This window comes from Lactuca saligna, chromosome 1 (assembly GCF_052625555.1).
Source record: "Lactuca saligna cultivar CGN05327 chromosome 1, ASM5262555v1, whole genome shotgun sequence".
Classification (NCBI taxonomy): domain Eukaryota; kingdom Viridiplantae; phylum Streptophyta; class Magnoliopsida; order Asterales; family Asteraceae; genus Lactuca; species Lactuca saligna.
In genome coordinates this window covers 60205059-60225927 of record NC_136417.1, presented here as the reverse complement: position 1 = coordinate 60225927, position 20869 = coordinate 60205059, and positions in this window count along the sequence as shown.

Below are 20869 nucleotides of genomic sequence, written 5' to 3'. Positions count from 1 at the left end.
GACCTAAGTTGAAAGAAATTGTTATGGAGAGGGGCCATTCCTGCCATTATGTGAGCAAGTTTGATAAGGCACAATATTTAACTGTTTCATTGTCGTTTGTAACCCTAAACCTAACCAATGTTCAACCCCCACCCTCTCCACCCTCCTTCTCCTCCCGCCGCCACCATCTCTTCCATAGTCACCGTGCACCACCGTGTGGAGGACGCAACCCATCGATCAAGCCCTGTTGTTGTCGTTCCTGTTGTTGTTGGAGACGGAGACCGACGATGGAGCGTAGTTCAGTCGGAAACAACGGGAAGCAAGTTGTAGCCACTTGATGCCGCTTGTAATGTCGGAAATGGCCCGAGAAACCCTCGAGATCAGAGTATGAGCTGTGAACGAAGAAGTGCAGGTCGCGAACAACCAGAATCTCTCAGTTGGACCACCTCGTCTTGCATTTCTGTCCTTCTTGAGGTGATCGACACCACGAGTGCCACTGTTGCCGTCGGAAATGGCTTTTAGTCGCCATTTCAACCTGTTCCAACGCCACCTGCTGCCTAGTCGATGGTTTGGAAGGTGGTCTCGAGTCGGGAAGGGATATACGTTACTGTTGAGGTCGTAAACCATTAGCCACTGTCGTCGTTGCAGCTGTTTCATGGCCATTTCATCGCGCCGCCATCTGCTGCCATCTTCCGAGGTGACCGACCACCATGGAAGGTGGTTGTGTGCGTGTTTTACTATGTGTTTAGGTGTGTGGCTATATTTTCCATTGTTAGTGTGTGTTGTGCATGTTTTGTCTAGCCGGAAAATCATGAAATCCACCGCCACCACGTGCCACCGCCGGCCATCACTAGGGTGGTTGTGTGTGTGTGTGTGTTTATGTTAGTTAGTGTGTGTGTTTAGTTTTGGATTAAAGTGTTGTAATTGTAATTAGCAAAAGAATAATGAAAAGAAACCCTAACCACCACCATGAGGTGGTGGCTGCCGCCTCCTTCCATCACCGGTCGCCGTGTCGGGCGGCGGTGTGCCTCGTTTGTATTGTGACTCGTTTGGGATGTTTGGACAAAGGGACTAAAACCCTAATGGGCCTAATGAAACCCTAATGGGCCTAATGAACCTTAATTGATCAAAAGACCTAGCTATTGGGCCTATTGGGCTAAAATGGGGTTGGAAACCCTAATTAGGGTTTAGAACACCCTAATATTGGATTTATAGGCCTTGGACTTATTGGGACCTACTTTTGGGCCATTGGAATGGAATTATGAATTACCCCTAATCACGCCATATGATTTATCTAGTAGAGTGATGGACTTAATGGATTAAGTCTTTAATGGGTTAAGTGAGAAACACTTAACCCTAATTGTCATTTTATGTGAAACCCTAATTTCACTTGGGCCTTGAGTTGGGGCTTTCTATTGGGTTTTAGTAATTTTGCCAATAATAGGCCATCCAAGAATTATTATATGAACTAGAATATTTAGATGGGCTTTAGGGTAAGGCCCATATGAAGGTTTGGGCCTAATTTGGAAAATTGGGCCATAGTTTGGGCCTTGATGGTTATATGATGTTGGGCCATTAGAATGTTAAATGTTTGGATTGGACTAAACGGTCGGGCCTTAAGTGAAGACCATGTAGAGGGTTGGGCCCAATTTGGAAAATTGGGCCATATACTGGGCTTTGACTCATAGTTAACTTGTGGGCCTTTGGATTGGGCCTTGGGCTTAAATCAAGCTAAGATAGGGGTAAGCATTCTTTACCCCAAGCATGGACTTATGCATATATGTGATGGAACCCAATTATTAATTAGGTGTTATTTTGATGTTGACAGATTCAAGAATCTGTCATCCAACAGCTAGGGTTTTGTCAACGGGACTTTAGAAGTGTGAGGTGAGTTTCCTTTTAGTAGGAAAAGGTTAAAGGCACCAAGTCCAGCCTGTATATGTGATATGTTAGTAGCTGAGTGTGGGTGGGGCCCGATTCTCCTAGTAGTCAAGTGTGGGCGGGGCCCAAATCTCGTAATGTTATTTGAGTATAGTTATGTGCCTGCTTGATAGAGTTAAAGATACTTGTTGTATGTATGATACTTGTATGCATGATAGTAGCTCAGTGTGGTCGGGGCCCGAATCTCGTAGATAGCAGAGTGTGGGCGGGGCCCGAATCTCCTAGACAGCAGAGTGTAGGCGGGGCCCGAATCTCTTAGACAACAGAGTATGGGCAGGGCCCGAATCTCCCAAACAGCAGAGTGCGGGCAGGGCTCGAATCTCCATGAGAGTGAGTGGGGATTGTATCTCCTAGTTGCATGTTATATGTATGGTATGTGTTAGTTTTGGGAGACTCACTAAGCTTCGTGCTTACAAGTTTTCATTTTTTGTTTTAGGTACTTCGGTTTTCAAAAGAGGAGCTCGGGATGATTGCAGTGCACACACCACTTGTTTAGCCTGGGATGTTTATACTCTGATATATTTGACAGATGTTATGTTACACGACTTATGATTTTCATATGATGAATGATAATTATGGTTTTATTAATGGATTTAAAATGGAATTTTTGGTCTGTATTTTTTGGAGGTTACAAGTTGGTATCAGAGTCTTGGTTTAAGGGATTCAGGCACACTTTCGGGTATGTCTGAACTCAAACTAAGGGTTTGGTATAAAAGTTTTCAAAAGAAAAACCAGGCTTGTAAAAGGATTTTGAGAAAAGAAAGGAATTTTAGAAAAGCAAGAGAATTTTGAAAACGAGAAAAGGGTGTGGTGCATGCAATCAACCGAGCTCAAGTAAGTACTCCCAAATTACATATAAAAGTTTATGTTATGATATGTGTACCAGCTTTATGAGAATTGCATGCTAGATTAAGGCTAAGGATCTAAGAAGGATGCCTTATGTGCCTGTTATGTGTTTCAGTTTTATGAGAACTGCATGCTAGTACAGATTAGTTAGGATCATAGCCTGAGTAGTATATGCTTGATTATGTGTACTCAATGTCCGAATGATGTTTGCTTTGTGCTTTTAGGAGTTCTGGTTGTCTTTCACTAACTAGTAAATGAATATGTTAAGTTACATATTGCAAGGAGTAAATAATTTCAGAAGGTTAGGTCTAGCTCTATTTCGCAGCTCTTGTTTGAGTCTAACCATTGTAGGGTAGGATCTCTCATTCAAAGAGTTATCTAGTCTGAGTAATATGTAACAGTATTCGCAAGCTAGTTAGGGGAAGAAACATGGACTTCTTATGCACCTGATGGCGGAGAGTGGGATGGTGATTACCCTAGGGCAAGCCTAGGATGAGAGTAGCAGAGAGCAATATCAGTTGGTGGAGTGAAGGAAGTTCATGAGGAAAGTACGGATAGATGTGGAAGGTAGTATGGGCATGTACTACTGAAAGCAGAGGATCCATACTCGAATCAAGGAAGGCTGAGATGAATCCAGGAAACTTGTAGTGTGCGAGATCCCTCAAGTTATGATGAGTATTATGATGTTAGTGATGGTATATTACCGAGCATAGTGACGCTATATGGTAGACCAGATGGCAATTCTACTGCCAGCGAGGGATCAGGCTCGGACTCTGGAGCTGGACAGCTTGATGGTCAGATGAGGGAGTTCATTCCATCTAAGAGTATGTGCAATATCATTCATTTCATATGAGAGTACGCGCAATATCAATTACCAGACTCCTGTGATCTTCAGTATGATCAAGGAGGGTATTTTAGAGATTTGTGATGAGAGGCTGAGTGCATTCTTCACTGAGATAGCAGCCGTGATACGGACACATACATTGATGATTCAGGAATTTTGAGCTTATGAAGCTCCAGATTATCATGGGGCTAGGGACCCCATTGCTAGTAGCAGATGGTTGGCAGATGTCGCCAATGCTTTTCATACCAGCTATTGTCTCGAAAGGGAACAAGATCCGATTTACTTCCTGTCTCCTGAAGTACAGAGCATGCGATTGATAGGAAGAGGTTGGTAGTGACTTGAGTGGTGAAGCGGTTGATGCTATGGTTGAAGGGTTTTGAGCATTTTAACACTCCTAAGGTGTGCATGCAACCCTAGAAACCTTAAATCTATGTTTTCTCTATTATACGTGCAAAATTTCATTCTTCCAAGGTTTCATCCTAACTAGCATATCATGAAGTGTATGTAATACAAAAATCTAATAGAATGACATACCTTTTCTTGTAGCTTGATTCCTTAAGCCTTTAAGATCCTTGCACCCCAAGTGTGATGCCTCAAATGCTTCACACAACACCACCAACAAATGGAAGAACTTGAGAGAAGTATCCTTGCACTCAAAATCGACTAGCCCTCTTTTCTTATCGCTTAGGTGCCAATTTTGGTAGCCTTAGGGTCTCTTATATAGTGTGGTAAACTATGGTTACACATGTAAAACCTAATGACCTTCCATATCCCTCATGCTCCATGGGTTAAAACCTCCATGGAGTATCCATGGGTCACCACATGGGTTTAGCCCAACATGAAGAACTATGGATCATTAGCGCCCACTTTATAAGAATGAATGATTTACCAAATCAACCTCTTATATTTAATTAGTCTCTTTTGATCACATAATTCATTCCAAACTAATTATTGCTTAATACTAATTAAATAATATTATTTCATATTAATATATTAGAACTTATAATATATTAACAAATCATAGATATCCTCTTCTCAAAAGTCCATCATATAGATTGTTCCAGTGCCATGCAACCCAATTGGACCATGCTACTCTTGGGTCAAGTACATACCAATTATAGTTATGGGCTTAGACACTAAATCCAACAGTCTCCACTTCGATAAGTCTAATAACTATAACTGCAAGTATGAATTAAAACATCGACTAGCAATCATAGCTCTTAAAAGCCTCTGTCAAACTCAGACGCTCCATTTTAGATAAATGATCATATAATCCTTTGTTCAAGACATCAGCTGGACAAATACATGGAACAACGTCATACTTATTGTTAAGCAGTTTGTTTCTTGGTTTTCGATTTGTTTGACATAGAACTTAATCGAACATATCAATTTAGTTTTGACCGGGCCCGGTACATAGGTCAAAACAAAATCATCGAGGGGCCCAAGATATCGCATTTAATCCTCCAAGGACTAAAAGGAACAGATAAACTTCGATAGTATATGCTTGTAATAACTATTTATCAAATTGTACACAACAACATGCTTTATAATATCGAGTTACCGATGCGTTGTCGTACTATCAATGTACAACAAATTCATAGTCAACAACTCATATATCTAGGTTTGAAGACTTATATGATATTATCGTCTCACGATCACTCGAGATAAATTCCATGAAGTGATACAAGTGAGCGCGGGTTGAATCCAATACTAAAACCTTATGAGACTCATGAATGTTGCAACAAACTTGCTATGTCTAATACCATTGAGACAAATCTTCAAACCAAATTCATGATAGTCTTGATTCAATACCTACTTCCAAAGTATGATCGACTGTGGATAGTTTGAATAATATGATATACCATAACATAATTATTGTGGAAGTCAAAACTGAAGGGTTTTGAGCATTCTAACACTCCTAAGGTGTATATGCAACCCTAGAAACCTTGGATCTATGTTTTACTAAGATACATGCAAATTTGATTTTCCAAGGTTCTTAACCTAACTAGCATGACATGGGGAACTTTTAACCATAATAGCTAGTTAAAGTACATACCTTTTGTTGTTTGGATTCCTTGAGAACCTTGTGAGCCTAGCACCTCAAGTGTGATGCCTTAAATGTCTCACACAACACCACAACACTTGGAATAACCTTGAGAGAAGTTTACTAACACTTAAAATTCGGCTATCCCTCTTGTACTTTCTTGTAGTGGCCGATTTTGCTAGTCATGGGGTCTTTATATAGTTGTGTCACAAGTAGGGTTACACCATGTAAACCCTAATTGTCATTGCTTTCCATATTCCATGATCCATGGGTTTATAACCTCCATGGACTATCCATGGAGCACCTTATGGGTTTAGCACAATTCATATAAACCATGGATCATTAGCCCACTATACAAGAATGGATTATTTACACAATCAACCCCATATATTTAATTAGTCTCTTTTTGATCACTTAATTCCAAATTAATTCTTTGATCAATACTAATTAAATAATATTTTTAATATATTAGAACTTATAATATATTAATAATCCTTAAGTGTCATTTCTCTCATTTAGTCTATCCAAGTGTTGCAATGCCATGCAACTCAAATGGACCATGTCAAGTACATTCCAGAAATAGTTATGAACTTAGACACCTAATCCAATAGTATCCCACTTGGATAAGTCTAATAATTACAACTGCAAGAATGACTTGAGGAACCGATCAGCAATCGTAGCTCTTTCAAGGTCTCGTGGAACTGAGGTGATTATGATATGCCATTTAAGATAAGTGATCATATAATCCTCTGTTCTACATGTCATCTGGACAAATACATGGAACAATGTCTTACTTATTGTCCAACAGTTTGTTTCCCGAATTCTGATTTGTTTGACATAAAACTTAATCGAACACATCAATTTAGTTCTGACCGGGCCCGATACATAGGTAAAAAAATCATCGAGGGGACCAGATATTGCTTCTAATCCAAGAAGGAATAGATAAAATTCGACTTATATGCTTGTTCTACCATTCGTTGAATTATACACAAAGGCACGTTTTATAACATCAAGTTACCAATGCGTTTTTCGTACAATCAATGTACAACCAACTCATTGGTTTGAAGACTTATATGATATTATCGTCTCACGATCACTCGAGATAAATTCCATGAAGTGATACAAGTGAACGTGGGTTGAATCCAAAACTCAAAACTTATGAGCACTCATGAGTATTGTAGCAACTCTTGCTATGTCCAACAACTTAGACATCTACAAGCCAACTCAAGACAGTCTTGATTCATATCTACTTCCAACATATGACCGACTGTGGAGAATTTGAATAATATGATATACCATAACATAATATTTTGGAAGTCAAAACATGAAAAATTGAAATGATAGTAAACGATTGACAAAAGATAGCAGCACTTATACTAATAAAGAAACAACAACTTTTATTTATCATCAAATGTCAATTACACTTTACAAATTTCAAAGCTATCTAAATATTGAAACTAGTATCATCCTTTAGCCCTATGCGCCTCGCATACTGAAGATGCTTAACCTTACCCAGTCCCTTCGTGAGGGGATCTGATAGGTTCTCATTCGATGATACCCTCTTTTCCACGAGGAGTCCTTTTTCTATTCGATGTCTGATGAAATGGTATTTTCTGTCGATGTGTCTGGATCTTCCGTGATCCCTTGGTTCCTTGGCTAAGGCAACTGCACTGTCAGTATAACAGAAACTCTCCATAGGCTCCTTTATAGCCGGTACAACTCCAAGGTCTCCAATGAAGTTCTTTAGCCATATAGCCGCCTTTGCTACCTCGTTTGTTGCTATATACTCTGATTCGCAAGTTGAATCAGCCACTGTCTCCTACTTGGAGCTCTTCCAAGTAATTGCTCCTCTATTTGAGGTAAAGACCCAGCCTGACTGAGAGCAGAAATTATCCTTATCAGTCTGGAAGCTATCATCACTATACCCTACTACTCTCAAGTCATCACTCCTACCGAGGGTAAGGACCCAGTCCTTAGTCCTCCGTAGGTACTTAAGAATGTTCTTTACTGCAATCGAGTGAGCCTTGCCAGTGTTCCCCTGATATCTGCTGACCATGCTCAACGCAAAAGCCACATCAGGATGAGTACAAGTTATAGCATGCATGATTAAGCCTACAACGGAGGCATATAGTACTCGACTCATCTCAGCTATCTCAGCCTTTGTAACTCTACATTCTTGGAATTCGGCATGCTGAACCTATTCAGCACCATATCCAAGTAAGTACTATGACTAAGTCCAATTAGTCTTAACTCATGTCTCTTAAAATTCTTATCCCTAGGATATATGCAGCTTCTCCTAGGTCCTTCATAGCGAAACACTTCCTAATCCAGGACTTAACCTCCTGCAAAGTTCAGATGTCATTTCCCATGAGTAGTATGTCATCCACATAAAGTACCAAAAAGCTAACTATACTCCCACTAGCCTTGACATATACACAAGATTCATCTTCGCTCCTCGAAAAGCCAAACTTTTTGACTTTCTCATCGAAACAAATATTCCATCTGCGAGGTGCTTGTTTCAATCCATAGATGGATTTCTCAAGCTTACACACTCTATTAGGGTACTCTGTGCTGACAAAACCCTCTAGCTGACTCACGTAAACTTCCTCAGCCAACTTTCCATTAAGGAAAGCGATTTTGACATCCATTTGCCATATTTCATAGTCATGAAATGCAGCAGTTGCTTGCATAACCCTAATAGACTTAATCTTAGCAATGTTAATTATAGAAAACAAAAGGTCTTAATTAGGAAAAAGTTGTTTTGCTATAATTAAGGGAGAGGAAATTATACTTCATCTCAAATCTAAAAACTTAGATTGAGGTTTTAATCATATTTAGTCAAGGATATATATATATATGAATTTCATGTTGGAATGGCTCAACATAAGGAAATTCTATATATGGGTCCATTATTTGCGTTCTAAAATTCGATTATGATTACGACATCCTTTTTCATAATCTGAATTATGAGAACTTGGCAAATTGAAATGGAAACATTATAGCAAAAGACTGGTTTAGTCTTTATGTGAGACATCATGAATCGTGTCCCAGATGCTTCAGATATAGGATCGATTACATGTGCTATATTAATCCTTTCTAAAATTTTCCAAATGCCTGGGGTATTAAGAAGGTAAAAGGTCTAGAACTGGATATGACTAAAAGGATTAAACAGTTGTCGAGGACAATCTAAGGTTTACCAAATATTGGTTGCTCAAGGACAGTTGGAAGTATAGTGATAATTCTGGAAGGACCATATTGACATAATCTGTAAGGAGGCAACTCTTGTTCAAAAGTGATAGTCAAAATGGAATCTGAAAATGTTTCAAAGTTAGAAATTATTCAATCTATGTAAGATTAGGAAACTTAATGCAAGAAGGATGTTTCCAAGGAGCTGATCTCCTTTGGAATGCTCTGTAATGGTTGTTGTCAAGTCTTTCTGACTTTGTGCATAATCATTACAAGAGGATCAATGCATATAAGTTTAGAATCTAACAGATTTCAGAAAATGGCATGAATTTGGAATTCTTGCATTTGCAGTAAGGATTTGGGACTGTGAAAAGAGGATCATTGGAGTTATGTTCAATTGATCTATTTCACAAAGTAAAGATCATAGACAAACATAGTAAGCATACTTGGTGTATGGCATGACTAGTGTTTAGAAAGCATAGAGTACATGCTCGAAGCATGGGACAACTATTGTTTTAAATTCAAGAATAAAGTTGATATCTAAAACAGTATACAATGAATAATGTGTAATCATATGGTGATACATAAAAGGTGTTTTATTTATGCTCATAGGTTTTGATACCATATTGGAGTCAATTATTATTGTGTTTCACTTTGCATGTTTTAACTTCCAGAATAACTGGGTCATTGTTCTGGATGACTAAGTTATTCAAACCTTCCACAATAGGTCATATGTTGGAAGTAGATATGAATTAATAATGTCATGGGTTGGCTTGTAGAGGTCTAAGATGTTGGACAAAGGGCTACAACACTCATAAGTGTTCATAGGTTCTGAGTATTTGATTCAACCCGTGCTCATTGGAATTACTTCGTGGATTTTATCACGAGTGATCATAAGACGATAATATCTTATATTCTTCAAACCTAGAGATATGAGTTGTTACTATAAGTTGGTTATACATTGATTGCACGAAAACGCATTCAGTAACTCGATGTTATAAAACGTGCCTTTGTGTATGATTCAACAAATAGTAGAACAAGCCATATGAGTCGAAGTTTATCCATTCCTTTTACCTTCGGGATAAAAGCGATATCTATGGGCCCCTCGATGATTTGGTGATGACAAATGTAAGTGCTCGGCCGGGCCAGGACTGATTTTATTTGTTTAATTAGTCAGTCGTCATAAATCGGAAATTGGGAAACAACGAATGGACAGAGAGAATGATTATAATCCATGTCTCAGTCCATATGATATCTAGAATGGAGGAATATATGATCCCTTATCTAATGGACAAGTCATTGAAAAAAAGTCGGAGTTCATCGACAAGGTCAGAGTTCGACAGAAGCTTTTGAGAGCTATGATTGCCAGTTGGTTCTTGAAGTCATACGCGATAATTTTTTGAAACTTATCTAACTGGGAGACTATTGGATTAATGTCTAAGTCCATAACTATAATTGGTAAGACTTGACCCGACCCGACATGGTCTATTTGGGTTGCATGGCATCATGCATTTGGATAGACTATAATGAGAGAAATAACACTTAAGGTTTGTTAATATCTTATAAGTTCTAATATATTAATAAGGTTATTTAATTAGTATTGATCAATAGTTAATTAAGTGATCAAAAGGAGACTAATTAAATATATGGGTTGATTGTGTAAATCATTCATTCTTATATATGTGGGCTTGTGATCCAAGATTCCTTGTGTTGGACTAAGTCCATGGGGTGACCCATGGATACTCCATGGAGGTTAAAATCCATGGAGAATAAGTAATGGGTAAAGTTATGAGTTACATGGTGTAACCCTAATAGCCACCATATAAAAGAATCCCATGGCTCAAGAAATCGGCCACTATGAGATGAATGAAAAGGCTAGCCGATTACATGAAGTGTGTATGTTCTCTCAAGTTATTCCAAGTGTATTTGGTGTTGTGTGAACCATTTATGGTGTCACACTTGGGGCACTAGGCACTCAAGCTTCATGAAGACTTTCTACTTTAAAGAGGTATGTAATTCTAACTTGATATATTCATATGAAACATGTTATTATGCCGGTTAGGATGAATACCTTGGAAAGTTCATATTTGCATGTATAATAGAGAAAACATAGATCCAAGGTATTTAGGGTTTCATGTACACTTAGGAGTGTTAGACTGATCAAAACCCAACAGTATTATGCTATGAGTTATTTAGACCGGGTCGGAAGGTCCAACGATATATGAGGCCAGAAGGCTCAACCAGACCGAACCAGAGGGTCCAACGAGCTAGACCGGACCTAAGGGTCCAACGAGTTGCAGGACCGGAAGGTCATCATGGGTAGGACCGGAAGGTCTACCAGAGTTGTGGAGCCAGAAGGTCCACTGAGACACATCCACCGGAAGATCTTGTCGAGCCATAGCCTCGAGTGGCTAGATATATGTATGTGGTATTTTGGGGAACTCACTAAGCTTCGTGCTTACAGTGTTATGTGTTATGTGTTGCATGTTTTTCAGGATCGCGGAATGACACCAACTTGATTGTACACACCAGAGAAAGAGTTATGTTTTGAGGATCCTGGATTATTAATTAATCAAACATGGAGTAGTGTTTTGTAAATTGAACAAACGAGATTTTATACAATATGTTATGAAAAGTATGCGTTTTAAAAAAAACAGATTTGTTTGAAAAGTTACATCATTATAAAACTATCATCCGACTTTAGGTCAAATGACTCCAAGACTCCATCCTTTTGGAGTTGGCCTGCGTTTCTTGCTTGCATATCCAAGACGACAATGCCACAATGATTCTTTATCCAACTTAGTGGAAGAATCAATTCACAACACATTATTTCCTAGGTTATTTACAACCGACGCAACTTCATACACACCATCACAAGGTAATGCTTTAAAATAAAGAACTTTATTAAAGAAAGCATTAATGCCACCACATTCATTATCAAAAGATAAGGTAAACCCTTGTTTGTACAAAGCATGAAAGGAATTAATATTTCTCGCCATTTCAGACGAGTAAGAACATTTATTAAAATCTAATGTTATCCCACTACTTAGCAACAAAGTATAAACTCCAATCTTGGTGACAGGTGATGCTTTCTTATTCCCCATGATTAAGCTTATCTTCCTATGCTCCACATCCTCACTTCTTTTTAGTCCCTGCAAATCAGAACAAATATGAATACTACAACCGGTATCAAGGATCCAAGAATTAGAATGGGGTGAGTTATTAGACAATATAGTGTAAATACACGCATGCTTGGGTTTTACTTTCCCATCCTTAACATCTTGAAGATACTTTGGATAGTTTCGCTTACAGTGCTACTTTTCATGGAAACAGAAGCATTCAGCCTCTTTAGGGTTGGCAAAAGGAGTGACAAAACCTTTCTTGGTTCCACTTGAAGAGGATCCATCAAGGGACTTTCCCTTGGTACCCTTCGAAGGGCTCTTCCTCTTCTTCCCTTTGCCTTTCCCGATTGCCAAGATAGGGTTGCGTTAGGAGTAGGAGTGGTAACAACCGATTTACCCTTAAGACCACTTTCGGCGGTCTTCAAGAGTCCTTGAAGTTTGCTGAGTGTAACTTCCTCCTTGTTTATGTGGTATGTCATTCGAAATTGATCACAACAAGAAGGTAAGTAGTGCAAAATGATGTCAATTGCCAACTCCTCGGGGAAGTTCACATTTAGCTTTAGCAAACGGTCCACATACCTTTGCATTTTCTCTTAGTGGCCTGTGATGGGTTCACCATCCTTCATTTGGGTTGTTATCATGGAGTAGATGATGTCATACCTCTCTTGGCGAGCACTTTGATGGTAGCGGTCCATTAAGTCCTAGTGCATCTCAAAAGAGTAATAGTCCTCATAGGACTTTTGGAGCTTGGCTGTCATCGTGGCCAACATGATACATGCCACTTTAGTGGCATCTATTTCATTAGTCCGGAATTCAGCGATCTCCTCAGAAGTAGCAAACGACTCATCAAGTTCCTTAAGCTCCCTGTCGAGGAGATATTCCTTATCCTCGTAACGAGTGACCATCCTGATGTTCCGGATCCAATCCATAAAGTTGGAATCATTGAAGATGACTCTCCCATAAAGGTTCATGTGAAAGAAGGATTTGGTAGGGTTTGAGCCAGAAGCAACATTGTTAGAAGACATTTGAAAAAGAAAGACAAGTTTAGATTAGATATAAAGATAATCCTTAATAAGACACCCAAATGTAATATTAAGGCTAGGACCTAACACAATATTTTATAACTTAGAAGAGGGATACCGTAATCCAAGCTATAAAATATTTGAAGGTAGGTGAATGACGATTCACCAATTTCCACCATGAAAAACGAAATAAATTATTAGGTTTTAATTGGTTTTGAAACTCTTAGATTCTTTGAGATTCATTGAACTTTTCAATGACATGTGTCAATCTCGAGTGTGCCCTTCAAGTGTGTGATTAGGATGCCGAGGATCACAAAACAAGGTGTGAAGTAAGCATGCAAATTACTTGGCACTCTTAATGTTTATCACTCAATCGATGTGCCAGTTAACCACACGCACTCCATCGACCTATGATAAACCTTAAGCCACCCTTTGCCTACCTTGTTAAGTCCAGGTTAGTGTGTCGGTTAACCACACATGCTCCACTAACAACTTAAGCAAAGTGCAAAGTGTAATTTCATGGGTTAGCACCTTATTCACATTTTCCTAAAGAAACTAAGATTGGGATTTTTTTTTCTAAAACATTTAGTTACTTTACAGTCATCATACTTTTAATGAGGATTTAAAGTCATTGTCCTACCCGTTCAGCTAATAACCCTCCACCAGTCAAGGAAGCAGCGGGTGAGAGTGGACACTCATTAAGCTGTCATTTTGTAGGCAACAACCTTATACCCCCACCCCTAATAGACTGGCTTCGTGAAGGAGGCCTACTAACAGTAAAACGGCTTTTGTTCTAATATAAATAAATAAATAAATATTATATATATATAAACTTATAATCTTATAAAGTCTAAGGGTTGAATTTTAACTTTTAAAATTCTAGGGGTTGGAACTAAAGTTTTTAAAGAGACTTTACATGTTCCAAAACTCGAGGGCAAGTTTTGTAACTTTCAAAACTTTTCATCTTTCATAACGTATGAGTTAATGGTTTATTAAAATGAGAAACTTTTCATTTTAGGTAACATATGTGTTTAATAATGTACTTTAAAAGAGTGACTTTTGGTAATCCATAACTTGAGGACAAATTATGGATTCCATTAAAACACATCAAGATCAAGAATTAAACTAACAAGCAAGTTACAAATAATTCCTATGATCTTTTAAACTCATAAGTTCATGAATATTCATATCAACAATTTTAAGAATCATAATTAACCATACAAAACTTGAAATTTTGATATTAGCCATTGAAAATGGATTAGCATAACCATTACACCATGTAAAACAGGTTTTATAACACCAAAACAGTATATGGTAATGTTTCTAGTCCATTTGCAGTAGCAAAAGTCAAAAAACTGCACTTTGAAAAGCCAACTCGTTGAGTGCATGAACTGACTCGGCGAGTTGGTTGAATATAGTCATGGACTCGTCGAGTCCCCCCATGGACTCGGCGAGTTCACTCAGGCAGAAAGCAGTTTTGTCGATTTTCTTAAGAAGTTAGCATCAAGTATCAAGTAAACAAGCCTAGGCTCTGATACCACTAAAGGGTTTCGTGCATTCTAACACTCCTAAGGTGTACATGCAACCCTAGAAACCTTAAATCTATGTTTTACTGAGATACATGCAAATTTGATTTTCCAAGGTTCTTAACCTAACTAGCATGGCATGGGGAGCTTTTAACCATAATATCTAGTTGAAGTACATATATTTTGTCGTTTGGATTCCTTGAGAACCTTGTGAGCCTAACACCTCAAGCTTGATTCCTCAAATGTCTCACACAACACCACAACACTTGGAATAACCTCGAGAGAAGTTCACTAACACTCAAAATTCGGCTAGCCCTCTTGTACTTGCTTGTAGAGGCCGATTTTGCTAGTCATGGGGTATTTATATACTTGTGTCTGTAACAGCTCAAATTTTCAAATAAAATTTTCATTTAAAATAAAACATCATTGTTCGACAAAAGAATTTATTCCAAGTTTATTGCAAAAATATAAATAACGAATCCCCAAGATCTCCAACAATGGGAGTGTGTACGTGTCACGCCGGCGCCTTCCCACGGTCATCACTAGTACCTGAAAAACATAAACACAACTGGTAAGCATAAATGCTTAGTGAGTTCCCCAGTATACGACTTACCCACATACGCCTTCCGGCCCGGACCTTTCGGTCCACATAACATTGCCTTCCGGCCCGTAACATAATCGCCTTCCGGCCCATAACATATCGCCTTCCGGCCCGTATTATATTGCCTTCCGGCCCATAGTATTTTGCCTTCCGGCCCATAATAGTATAAAACATAACACATATAACATATCACACATAACACATAAGTCATACATCATACCGTTCTTTCTATCACATAAAGTCTCGCCTTTCGGCCCGTATAAGCATACTTCACATATAAAGCATCTACCTCTCTAGACATAGCATAAATATAACACATACGACCTTCCGGTCACGCAGTCAAACCCTTCTGGGTGAAGTATAGTGAGAAGACTCACCTCGTAGTATGCAAGCTATAAACCCTTCGAGCTACTCGCACTCGATCCGCTAATCTGCAAGCTCCCTATAATACCACATACCTTTATTAATGATCTTATCAAACAAGACAACTGACCCTACTAAATTACATACAGGTCAACGGTCAACTTGACCGGACTCGTCGAGTGCAAAGGCAACTCGGCGAGTCTAGACACCCCGACTCCACTCGCCGAGTCTAAAGAACGACTCGACGAGTTCCAGTAGGTCTTCAAGCTACTCGCCGAGTCTGAAGAACAACTCGGCGAGTCCTAGTGAATCTTCAAGCTACTCGCCGAGTCTGATCATTGGACTCGGCGAGTCCTCGCCATGCAGTCAATCAACTGCCTCCTGTAATTCGCATGATTCCGTAATATATAGATATGGGGCTTCCTGGACCTTCACATATACTATTACAGGGGTTTAAACACTTGTAACAACACTATAATCTATCAAATCCTTAAATGGGTTTCCTAAACCCTAGATTCGTATACAACGCCAAAACTACAGAAATGATCCGAGGATTACCTGGAAAACGTGTTCCCTGTGTCCCCAACCTTCAGAGCTCGACCCCTTGAACCTCCTTTGATCACCACCTTGCCTCTCCTTGTCTAACAACCTCTTCAAGCTTCCACTAGCCCTCACCCTTGCTCCAGATGCCCACAGACTCCTAAGTTATCTTCAATCGGCCAAAAGACGAGACATGACGGCCCTCAAGACATTATATACGATCCAGAATTAAAACGGCTAGGGTTTCAGCTGAACAGCGTCGACTCGCCGAGTCCCTAATGGACTCGTCGAGTCCAGTCGCGAATCTGTGTCCAAGACCGTGGTCCTACTCGGCGAGTCAGGCACCAACTTGCCGAGTCCCCTCCTAATTATGCCCCAAAAATAGTTTAAAGCAATACCTAAAATTCCGGGCTGTTACAGTGTCACAAGTAGGGTTACACCATGTAAGCCCTAATTGTCATGTATTTCCATATTCCATGATTCATGGGTTTATAACCTCCATGGACTATCCATGGTACACCTTATGGTTTTAGCCTAATTCATATAAACCATGGATCATTATCCCACTATACATGAATGGATGATTTACACAATCAACCCCATATATTTAATTAGTCTATTTTTATTCACTTAATTCCAAATTAATTCTTTGATCAATACTAATTAAATAATATTATTAATATATTAGAACTTATAATATATTAATAATCCTTATGCGTCCTTTCTCTCGTTTAGTCTATCCAAGTGTTGCAATGCCATGCAGCCCAAATGGACCATGCCAACCGGGTCAAGTACATTCCAGAAATAGTTATGAACTTAGACACCTAATCCAACAGTCTCCCACATGAATAAGTCTAATAACTATAACTGCAAGAATGACTTCAGGAACCGATCAACAATCTTAGCTCTTTCAAGGTCTCGCGGAACTAAGATGATGATGATACGCCATTTAAGATAAGTGATCATATAATCCTCTATTCTAGATATCAGATGGACAAATACATGGAACAATGTCTTACTTATTGTCCAATAGTTTGTTTCCCAATTTCCGATTTGTTTGACATAGAACTTAATTGAACACATCAATTTAGTTTTGACCACGCTCGGTACATAGGTCAAAACAAAAATAATCGAGGGGCCCATATATCACTTCTAATCCAAGAATGAAAAGATAAGCTTCGACTCATATGCGTGTTCTACTATTCGTTGAACTATGCACAAAGGCGCATTTTATAACATCGAGTTACCAATGCATTTTCGTACAATCAATGTACAAGCAAATCATAGTTAACAACTTATATCTCTAGGTTTCAAGACTTATATGATATTACCGTCTCACGATCACTCGAGATAAATTCCATGAAGTGATGGAAGCGAGCGTGAGTTGAATCCAACTCTCAGAACTTATGAGCACTCATGAGTGTTGTAGCAACTCTTGCTATGTCCAACAAATTAGACATCTACAAGCCAACTCATAACAATCTTGATTTATATCTACTTCCAACATATGACCGACTGTTGAGAATTTGAAAAATATGATATACAATAGCATAAATATTCTGGAAGTCAAAACATGCAAAATTGAAATGATAGTAAACGATTATCAAAAGATAGCAACACCTATACTTATAAATAAACAACAACTTTTATTTATCATCAAATGTCAATTACACTTTACAAATTTCAAAGCCATCTAACTACTAAAACTAATATCTTCCTTTATCCCTATGCGTCTCGCATGCAGAAGATGCTTAACCTTACCCAGTCCCTTCGTGAGGGGATTTGCTGGGTTCTCATCCGATGATACCCGCTTTTCCACAAGGAGTCCTTCTTCTATTCGGTGTTTGTTGAAATGGTATTTTATGTTGATGTATCTGGATCTTCCATGATCCCTTGGTTCCTTGGCTAACGCAACTGCACTTTCACTATCACAGAAAATATCCATAGTCTCCTTTATATCCGGTACAACTCCAATGTCTCCAATGAAATTCTTTAGCCATATAGCCTCCTTTGTTTCCTCGCTTGCTGCTATATACTCTGATTCACAAGTTGAATCAGCCGCTGTCTCCTGCTTGGAGGCTTTCCAAGTAATTTCTCCTCCGTTTAAGGTAAAGACCCAACCTGACTGAGAGCGGAAATTATCCCTATCAGTTTGGAAGCTACCATCACTATACCCTACTACTCTCAAGTCATCACTCCCACCGAGGGTAAGGACCCATTCCTTACTCCTCCGCAGGTACTTAAGAATGTTCTTTACCGCAGTCTAGTGATCCTTGCCAGGGTTCCCCTAATATCAATTGACCATGCTCAACGCAAAAGCCACATCAGGATGAGTACAAGTCATAACATAAATGATTGAGCCTACAGCAGCATCATACGGTACTTGACTCATCTCAACTATCTCAGCCTCTGTACTCGGGCTCTGAGTCTTATTCAATCCAACGTTACTCTAGATCGGTAACTCTCCTTTCTTGGAATTCTGCATGCTGAACCTATTCAGCACCTTATCCAAGTAGGTACTCTAACTAAGTCCAATTAGTCTTTTACTCCTGTCTCTCAAAATTCTTATCCCTAGGATATAGGCAGCTTCTCCAAGGTCCTTCGTAGCGAAACACTTCCCAAGCTAGGAATTAACCTCCTATAAAGTTGGGATATCATTTCCCATGAGTAGTATGTCATCCACATACAGTACCAAAAGGCTAACTATACTCCCACTAGCCTTGACATATACACAAGATTCATCTTCGCTCCTCGAAAAGCCAAACTCTTTGACTTTCTCAGCGAAACAAAGATTCCATCTGCGAGGTGCTTGTTTCAATCCATAGATGGATTTCTCAAGCTTACACACTCTATTAGGGTACTCTGTGCTAACAAAACCCTTTGGGTGACTCATGTAAACATCCTTAGCCAACTTTCCATTAAGGAAAGCGGTTTTGACATCCATTTTCCATATTTCATAGTCATGAAATGCAGCAATGGCTAACATAACCCTAATAAACTTAATCTTTGCTACTGGTGAAAAGATCTCATCATAATGAACTCCCAAATTTTTAGAAAAGCCATTTGCAACCAGTCACGCTTTATAAGTGTGTACATTACCATCCATATCGATCTTCTTCTTAAAGATCCATTTGCACCCGACTGTCTTACGACCTGGTACATTGTTAACCAAGTTCCAAAGTTGATTGAAATATATGGATTGTATCTCGTTGTCCATAGCCTATTTCCATTTAGCAGACTCAGGGCTTGCCATGTCTTCCGTGTAGCTATTAGGTTCATCCAGACGTATCAGTGTGTATCACTGATAAGTGTATCACCTTCCGCAGTAATATGAAAACCATAGTAATGCTCAGGTACATTCCTAACTCTCATGGAACGCCTCAGAGGTACAAACTCATCAGTCGGATCAACAGGAGTTTCCTCCTCGGGTTGATTGCTAGGGTTTAAGGTTCCTTCACCACTTGACTCTTGAATTTCTTCAAGGTCGATTTGACTCCCACTGTTTCCTTGGCTTATGAACTCTCTCTCACGAAAGACTCCTTCCTTGCTACAAAGACCACATTATCATTGGGTCTGTAGAAGAGGTAACCAAGTAGGTACTTTGACTAAGTCAAATTAGTCTTTTACTCCTGTCTCTCAGTATCCTTATCCCAAGAATATAGGTATCTTCTCCGAGGTCCTTCAGAGCGAAACACTTCCAGTTCCCAAGCCAAGACTTAACCTCCAGCAAGGTCGGGATGCCATTTCCTATGTGTAGTATGTCATCCACATACAATACCTGAAAGCTAGCTTTGACTCCCACTAGATTTGACATATACACATGACTCATCCTCGCTTCTCGAAAAACCAAATTCCTTGACTTTCTCATCAATACAAAGATTCCATCTGCGAGATGTTTGTTTCAATCCATAGATGGATTTATCAAACTTACACACTATATTTGGGTAATTTTCATCGACAAAACCTTATGGCTGACTCATGTAAACATCCTCAACCAACTTTTCATCAAGGAAAGCGGTTTTGACATCCATTTGCCATATCTCATAATCATGAAATGCAACAATGGCTAGCATAACCCTAATAGACTTAATCTTTGGTACTGGTGAGAAGGCCTCATCATAATCAACTCCCGGAGTTTGAGTAAAACCCTTCATAACCAGTCACGCCTTATAAGCGTGTACATTCCCATCCATTTCGGTCTTCTTCTTGAAGATCCATTTGCACCCAACTGTCTTACGACCCGGTACATTGTCAACCAAGTTCAAAACTTGATTGTCATACATAGATTAAATCTCGATTTCCATAGCCTCTTTCCATTTAGCAGACTCGGGTCCTGCCATGGCTTCGTTGTAGTTATTAGGTTCATCAAAATTTATCAGTGTGCTATCACTGATGTATGTGTCACCCTCAGATGTTATATAAAAACCATATAACACAGGTGGAAAACTAACTCTACTGGAACACCTCAGTGGTACGAACTTGTCAATCAGCTCTATAGGAGTTTCCTCCTTAGGTTGATCGCTAGTGTTTGAGGTTCCCTCACCGCTTTACTCTTGAAGTTCTTCAAGGTCAATCTGCCTCCTACTGTCTCCTTAGCTTATGAGCTCCCTTTCACAAAAACTACTCTCCTCACAACGAATACGGCATTGTCGCTCGGCCTGTAGAATAGATATGTAACACCGTAAATTTTCGAAACAAATTTTTCAATTTTTATAAAACATAATTCCATTGATATTCATTAAACAACCATTTTAATTATCCAAACAAGACAATACAAAATCCCAAGATCATGATATCAAGCTCCGAATGTGTGTGTGTACGGATCAAGCCGGCGCCTTCCCGCGGTCGTCACTAG